Source organism: Miniopterus natalensis, chromosome 11 (assembly GCF_054644295.1).
Source record: "Miniopterus natalensis isolate mMinNat1 chromosome 11, mMinNat1.hap1, whole genome shotgun sequence".
NCBI classification, from domain to species: Eukaryota; Metazoa; Chordata; class Mammalia; order Chiroptera; family Miniopteridae; genus Miniopterus; species Miniopterus natalensis.
Genome location: NC_142091.1, coordinates 68,911,180 through 68,917,477, shown reverse-complemented (window position 1 = coordinate 68,917,477; position 6,298 = coordinate 68,911,180).

Genomic DNA, 6,298 nt, shown 5'->3' with positions numbered 1-6,298 from the left:
GCCCGAAACCCGGGCCTGTGCCCTGACCGGGAATCGAACCCCGATCGCCTGGATCCTAGGTCGATGCTCAGCCCCTAATCCATGCAGGCCAGGCCCTCTGTTTTCTTAAAGGAAGTAGGAAGCCAGTCAAATGGGGAAAAGAGATAAGCTGGTATCAGTTCAGTAACTGAAGTAGTGCAAATAGCATCGAAGTGCAAACCACAGACTGAAGAGGCGGGCAGAGTTTTCCTCCTCACACAGTCATGGGCGTGGCCCCCTGAACCGTCTCCCGCCCCTTGGAGTCTTGTCTCGTCCCCAGGCTCCTTGTCTCCTTTTAAATCAATGCGTGAACACTCTCCAGCTCTGCACTGTCATAAACCAACACAAGGGGTACATGTGATGCACAATCCTTTAGCCATGTCCTCAAAACCAGAGCATTGCTCTTCTAGGTAAAAAAAAAAAAAAGAAAAGCATTTAAAAGGAAATTCTACACCAGTCTATGCCACTCTCTGGTCCTGAGGATTCAAACTCTACCAGTAAAGAAAGAAGCCCTTTGAAGAGAGCACAGCGGCTGAGAAAGCCCTGGTCTTGGCATCAGCTGGACTGATTGTGCCCCTTTTATGCTTTTCTTCTTAAAGACTGAGCATCTTTATTGAAGTCACTTATCCTCTCTGAACCTCAGTTTCCTTCTCCATTAAATTGGGTATAATAATACCTATTCTGCCTATATTTTAAAGTGTTGTGAGGCTCAAAAGAGATAGTGGAGGTGGAAGTATAGTTTTAAAGCAGAAATCTGTTATGATAATTGTGATTTTACAGGGAGTGCAAGATTTGCCAAGTTCTCCACGGGAACTATTCCAACTGGATCCATCAAGCCACAGAGAGAAAACTATAACCATCCTCATTAACGGCAGAATCATGCAGAATGTCGGGCGGAGTGTAAGGGGATTGGGTTCCCGAGCTCCTTGAGGACTGACATCTACACAAGTGCCCGTGAATGTAGCTGTTCTTGGTTGATAGGCTTTCCAGAGGGTTCATTTGGCTTGGGACATATGAAAATTAATGTATTGGTTGTTTTGAATTCAAGCTCTTTTCTCTTTATTTTCAGCACCTCTATTATATTGCATTAGACACTAATTAAGATACCTACTAAGCATCATATCTAAACAATTTACCTTTTGTAGAAATGAAGGATGGCAAAATTTAACATCCATGATGAAATGGAACATAGAGGCTGTCTGTGTGAAAGTTAATTAAATTTCAGAAAGGACGGGTGGATGATTAGGGGGAGATTTTACTGATCAATGATCATTGCATCTCTTGGTTTTAAAGAGAGATAAAACATTTTTATTTCCAGGGAGTTTTTGAAGTCCACAATTCATAGTCATTTAGCCCAGCCCAGCATGGTTCAGTGGTGGAGCATTGACCTAAGATCCAGGAGACCGGGGTTCGATTGCCAGTCAGGGCACATGCCCGGGTTGCGGGCTCGATCCCCAGTCGGGGGCCTGCAGGAGGCAGCCGATCAATGACTCTCTCATCACTGATGTTTCTATCTGTCTCTCTCCCTCTCCCTTCCTCTCTCTGAAGTCAATAAAGATTTGTGTGTTTTTGTGTTTTGTTTTTTTTAAGATATGTTTGTTTTTGTTTTCGAGCTGACTTCTTGTTTATTTGCTACATCCCCATCAACTTTTGAGCATATCCTTACTTCCTGGCGCAAAAAGATGTCCCAGGTTCCTGCCCCAGTTCTGGAATCAGACACTTAGTTCATATTAATAAGAAATTATATTTGGAAACTAAGATCTTGGAGTGATCAGAAAGGCTCCAAGAACTTGAATGTGCGTATGTATCCAGAGAATTCCTTGTGGTCTCAATTCATCCAGAGAAGATCACAGTATGTTGAACAAGTGCTAGAGTAACTTCAGGCCAACAAATATCCACACACAGTAAGGTCAGTCCAGAAAAATAGGACCAAGTTATAGGATGGAATCCTCTCACCTCCTTTATTACAGTCTCTTGTATTTTTATACATAGTAAAGTAAGAGAAAAATCACGTCAGAGTTGGAAGACATGTGATTTTTCATTTTGCTTTACAAGAGAAAACTGATAATCAGAGAAGGTGAGCAACTAGTCTTAAGTTACACAGCAAGTGAGTAGGAAATGGGGGTATCATGCACCTTTCTTACAGGTTTGTTATGAGGAGTAAGAAAATGGATTTAGCTTAATGCATGAGAAAGTGGAAGAATCAATAAATGTTAAGTGCTAAAAAATAGTTTTGTGTAGCAGAACAATCTACAGTAAATATCAATTCCAGGTTTATTAAAAGCACTGAATTTTCATACAAGGTCCACTAGAATAAGAAGTCAGATTCTTTGCACTTGGCTGGAATTTATCTCAGTGATGCTGTGAGTTATCACATGGCGATCAGGGCTCTAGGGTGGCATTACCTGGGTGGGTGGAGGCGGGCAAAGGCCAGGGAAAAGGGGGAACACCTGCAATTATGTCAACATTAAAAAATTTTAATAAAAAAAGAAATTAAAATTAGGAGTAGAAATTTCCCTTTCAAAGAAAATCACATCGATTGACATAATGTTTGATTGAAGAGTCCCTACTCACTGACATACAAAGATAGTTTTATTTTCTTTAGTAACTGCTACTTTTTGTGCTCTTTGAAACCTTTCTTTTCAGGTGGGCAGCGAGTTCCATTAATATGATTGCAGGCAAACGCTGTGCAGTCATTTTATTTATTTTTTATTTATTTTTTAATTTTTAAAATATATCTTTATTGATTTCAGAGAGTGGAAAGGAGAAGGAGAGAGAGATAGAAAATCAATGATGAGAGAGTAATTGATCGGCTGCCTCCTGAACGTCCCGGACTGGGGATCGATCCCGCAACCCGGGCATGTGCCCTGACCAGGAATTGAACCCCGATCGCCTGGATCCTAGGTCGGCGTTTAACTGCTGAGCCACGCCCAGCTGGGCTGTGCGGTCATTTTAGTTATTAAAATAGTCTCATTTGGGTTGTTAAACTATGGCACTTACCATTTTAAAATATCAGTCTCGAAAATGGATTTCATGAATTGCTGATGGAAATGTAAAATGGTACAGATTTACTGGAAAACAGTTTGGTAGTTTCTTGAAAAGGTAAAGTACACACTGATCACATGAATGGTGCGGAAATTGCACTCCTGGGCTTAGAGAATTAAAACTTGTGTTCACACAAATACCTAAACACAAAAGTTTATAGTATCTTTGTTTACAATAGGCCCAAACTGAAAACAACGTAGATGTTCTTCAGCAAGTAAATGGTTAAACTGTGTGCATTTATACAATGGACTACATTGTACTTTAATGGATTACAATGAATACATTCCATTGGTAAGAAAATAAATTACTGATGCACACACCAATATGGGTAACTCTTGGGGACATTATGCTAAGTGAAAAAACCCCTCAGAGAGCCAAATACTGTATGATTCCACTTATATTACATTATTGAGGTGACAAAATTTTAATAGTGAAGAACAGATCAGTGGTTATCAGAGAGTATTGTGGTGGGAAGGGTATGACCCAAGAGGTAACATGAGGGAGTTTTGTGATTGACTTAGTTCTGTAACTTGATCATGGTAATGTGTGATAAAATTCCATAGAGCTGTATACCCAAACAAACAAACAAACAAACAGAGTGCACTGCATGTAAATACTGATAAAATCCAAATAATGCCTGTCCCCGAGTAATAGCATTGTAAATATTGTATCGTGGTAAATGTTTTCTTTTGATTATGTACTATGGTTATGTAACATATTATTGGGAGAAGCTAGGTGAAGGGTCTCTCACTTATTCCAGGTATGATACTGGATAACTCCCAATATCTCTGCATTTTACCTGTTAAGTGAGGAGGTTGAACTTTAGACTCTCTTGGGTTCGTGCCTTTTAGGTCACTTGGCAACCTCTGATCTTTGTTCCTGTTGACATGTTAGACGTAGTTCATTAGGTAATTAGTAACCCAAGGCACCTGGACTGTGTGCCATGTGAATGGAGCAAGCAGGAGACCAAGTCACCTTGACTGTATGCCATATGAGTGGAGCAAATACCACAGGGAACTTCATACTATCATTTTTGCAACACTTAGGAGTCTCAATCTATTTTACAATAAAAATTTACTAAAAAATCAACCTCATACTTAGTTTAACGTTTTCCCCACACTACCCCAAAACCTTGTGCAAGCTGGCCTAGTGACTCAAGGTGCTTTCTCCTTTATTCCCTTTGATGTTGGAAGGGGGAGGAGAGAGTAGACAGCTGCCCTCAGTGAGGAGGCTGCCTTCCCCTTGGTTGTAATTGCTGTTCCCTTATATCAGTTTCTCAACCTTAACATTATTGACCTTTTGGGCCAGATAATTTATTATTATTGGAGGTTGTGGAGTAGAGTTGTCCTGTTGGCCTTTTGGGCCAGATAATTTATTATTATTGGGGGTTGTGGAGTAAGGTTGTCCTGAGCATTGTAGGATGTTTAGTAGCATTTCTGGCCTCTACCCTCTTGCTAGGTGTCAGAGGCAAAGCTGCCTCCACCTCCTCTGCCAAGTCATGATATTCAAACTGTCTCTCCAAATATTGCCAATTGTATTGGGGAACAAAAATCAGCCCCAGTAGAGAATCTTTACCTTATGTGATCATTTCCACAGTGGCAAGGGGTGTGGATGGAAAGGCTCCCACGGGCCTCACCGGGGAAAGGACACTCAACTCCAAATAACTCTTGGGCATTTGGCTACCACTTCTAGCTGACTCATAGCTAATGACAAAATGCTGTCCCTATACTGTGTTAGTCTGCAGTAAGCATGCACCCACCGATTTTGTCTCCCTGCCTGACTCTTTCTAGGGCTTATAGAATTTCTCTTCTCTACTGAAGGAGCTGTAATTGCTCACTTTCGCCAGGCCAGGCCATGCCATGCCATTAGGTTAAGTAAAAGTAAAATCTTTGTACATATAATGACTATATAGAATGATAATAAATGGTTCAAGTCCCATCCTATCCAAAAAGCCTTCTCCACCTGCTGTAGCCCTTGGAGGTCTTTCCCCTTCACCTCCCTGTGGTATCTGCACTTTGCTCCATTCGTTTGGCATATAGTTAAGGTACCTTGGATTGCTAATTACCTAATGAACTATGTCTAACATACCAACAGGAACAAAGATCAGAGGCGGTCATGTGACCTAGAGGCATGAACCTGAGAGAGTCTAGAGTTCAACCTCTCGTTTAACAGGGAAAATGCAGAGATACTGGGACTTATCCAGTGTCATATGTGGAATAAGTGAGAGATCCAGGTTGTATCCAGGGTCAGCGACCTTTTAATAAAAGTACTTTGAGGGTGGTTGAGTAGTAACTATGGAACTAGATAGATGTTAGGCTCCAATTTCAGTTCCACTATTAAACAGGCTATTCGACCTTGGGGAAAATTTGTCACCTCTCTCAACCTCATCTATAAGATGAGATTATGGCCTGGCCCGGCGTGGCTCAGCGGTTGATCATCAACCTAGGATCCAGGAGACTGGGGTTCGATTCCTGGTCAGTGCTTTTCTAACCAAGAACAAAAGAATAAGTTCTGTTTTAAAAAGGAAACTCCTTGGTCCATATAACTATTTCACTGTGCTCCCACAAAACCCAATGCTTAATTCTATTAGAACCTACATTAGGTTGAATCAGACATAATTGCCATTTTTTGCATGTCAAACCAGCCAAATATCACTAGTATACAGTTCAGTGTAATAAATAAACTTGCGTTACTTGAACATGCACTCTTGAGCACCTATTTTGTGCCAGCCTTATGCTGGTTCCTACTACACTGTGTGTATCTATCTTTAATAACCTGACTTTGCTATCACATGGAGACCCTTTACTAAAAGGCCATGACTTTCACATCTGCATTTCCAACCACCTGTACAGTGACCGGCAGATTTAGCAGGAAGAGCATTATTTGTACAGAGAAAGCAAACCTGAAAAGGCCAAGCCAGGAGAAAATGTAAATAGAATCAGCAAAGGATGTGGTTCTGGGATGAATTTTCAGTTCAAATGTTACTGTCCCCATTGTTGGTAATTGATTGAAGAGACAGAGAAAGGAGAGGAAGAAATAGAAAGAATTCTTTAAGTCCTACCCAAACCTAAAGGGGGCATTGAGCATATCTCTTGAACCAAAGTCCTAAAAATATGTAAGAAATAGTTTCCAAGTTGAAATTTAGCTGTTCATGTGATGTGATGTGTTTTCAAGACTAATTCATGCTTCGGAGCATTTCTCCGGAAAAATGTGTTTGGATTTAGTTCATAGTCTC